The sequence below is a fragment of the Myotis brandtii genome, unplaced genomic scaffold, assembly GCF_000412655.1.
Source record: "Myotis brandtii unplaced genomic scaffold, ASM41265v1 scaffold1026, whole genome shotgun sequence".
NCBI lineage: Eukaryota > Metazoa > Chordata > Mammalia > Chiroptera > Vespertilionidae > Myotis > Myotis brandtii.
This window is the reverse complement of record NW_005353435.1, coordinates 816,084-818,139: the sequence shown is the minus strand read 5'-3', so window position 1 is coordinate 818,139 and position 2,056 is coordinate 816,084. Positions and strand designations below refer to the sequence as shown.

General features: G+C 62.8%; 1 protein-coding gene across 1 annotated transcript in view; it reads left to right on the top strand.

The window, feature by feature from the left end:
- Positions 1–2,056, top strand: part of GALNT2 (polypeptide N-acetylgalactosaminyltransferase 2) — a 49,724-nt gene that overhangs the window by 46,837 nt on the left and 831 nt on the right. The gene's annotated exons all lie outside the window — the stretch shown is intronic.

Below are 2,056 nucleotides of genomic sequence, written 5' to 3'. Positions count from 1 at the left end.
AGCGGACACAGCGGCGAGGGAGGAGGACTGATCTCCGGTCACGGCGAGGCCTGGGCCCCTCCCTGGGCCACCGCCCCTTCCTGTCGGCTCCCTCCTGGTCCTGCCCAGACGCCAAGGAGCACCCCAGCCACAGCGGGGATGCGACAGCCAAGGCTCCAAGTGTGCGTTTGGGGGACGGGAGGGGGAAGGGGCGCGTAGCTCCATCGTTTTTTTAGGACCTGCCGTATCTGAACTTGAACGTTTCTGTGGCGGAACACCCACTATAAATAGATATAAAGAGAGCGCACAGCCGTACCGGTGGTTTCTGTAGGTCCTCACCCTGTAAATGCCCCTCAGAGCTGTGCCGGCCGTGCCCCTGGCAGCGGGCGGGGCCCCATGGAGGCCAGGACGCCAGCTGCGGCCCCGCCTCACTGTCCGGCTCTAGCGTGGGCGTCACTGCTCTGTGTTGGAATCCACGTTGCGTGCCCCTGGCATCTGTAAACCTGGACTTGATTGGACAAATGTTGCTTTAGGTCTTTTTCAATGAAATTTCTTTTCTCTTAAGGAAAAACAAAAAATGATTCCACAGCTCCCAGGGACTGTCAGGGGCTGTTACGGACTGAGGGTGAGTGTCCTGACGGCTGGCTGTGCCCGGGCCCCGGACACAGGCTGGCGGCCTGTCCGTCCCTCCGGACCCAGGTGAGGCCTCGGAGCTTGGGGTCATTGTCAGGATGGGTGGGGACGGCCCTGCCTGCTCAGCGACACGGAGGACCCGGGGTCTGAAGCAGCGGCCGGGTGGTCAGTGTGAACCAGGGACAGTGACGAACAAGAATGAAAAGGAACCCCAGGGAGAGATGCCGGGCGCCCCTGGATGGCGGGTGTGTCCTGTGGCGCCTCCCTGGCTTTGGAGGGACAGGCCAGCCCCACCCCAAGGAGGCCCCCTGGTCACCTGGCCACGGGTCACCTCTCGCTCCCCTTGCCCACTTTCCCACACGCTGCCTGGTCTCAGGCCGGCCGTGCCCGCAGCCCCCTGTCCCCCCATGTGGTGGCACGTGCCTCCTGAGGGCACACTGCGAGGCCCCTCTAGGACGTCGCCGGGTAGAAGTGGCCCCGGAAGACCCCGCCAGTCGACACTGCCACTTGCTACTCTTTCCTGCTCATTTCCTTTTTTTTTTTAAAGATCGAAGTTGATCTTTTTTTTTTTTTTAATTGATTTCAGAGAGGAAGGGAGAGGGAGAGGGAGATGAGAGAGAATCATGGATCGGCTGCCTCCTGCACGCCCCCTAGTGGGGATCGAGCCTGCACCCCAGGCCTGTGCCCTGACTTTGAATTGAACCGGTACCTCCTGGTTCACAGGTCGACGCTCAACCCCCGAGCCAGGCCGGCCGGGCCTGATGGTTTCTTTTAGGAGAGGGAGCTCGGTGGGTCTCTCTTCCTCCACGTGCGCTTGCCCTTGACAGTGGATGGGGCGCAGCAACATGGCCGGGGGCTTTCCCACCCCGGCTTCTCCCTTTCGCCCCCTGCCAGGCAGTGCCAGGGGCGGACTCGCACACTTTCGTCTCCAGAGGCTCCTGGGAGAGTCAGGTACCTGTGTCGGGCTGTTGAGCCCCGATGGGGCCGGCCCGGACACTGCCCCCGCGCTGGGCCCCACACCTGGGCCCCCTCGTCTGACCCGTCACCTGTGAGCTGTTACTACTGTTAGAGAACCATGGCCCCGACGGAAAACAGATCTGGCTCAGACGGAAAACAAATTCTCATCAGGTTCCTGTTCCTCCGCCCACACGACGCCACCCAGCCCAGGAACCTCGGCACCCTTTGATCTATGGGCCCTGGGGCACCCTGTCCCCGAGCGGGCAGCCCCGTGGCCTTGGCCCGTGGGCACTGCAAGCGGAGGCAGCTGCCCCCCCCCCAGGCGAGCTATGTTTACACGACACGGTGTGCCAAAGCGATGTCCTGCGGTGGCGTATTTTGTAGTCTTGGGGCCCGTCTCACCCCCACCCCATTTTTACAAACGAAGATTCTTCCCCCAGCGCCCCTCGAACCAAGCGAGGGGACGCCCCCCGTCCCCCCCCCCCGT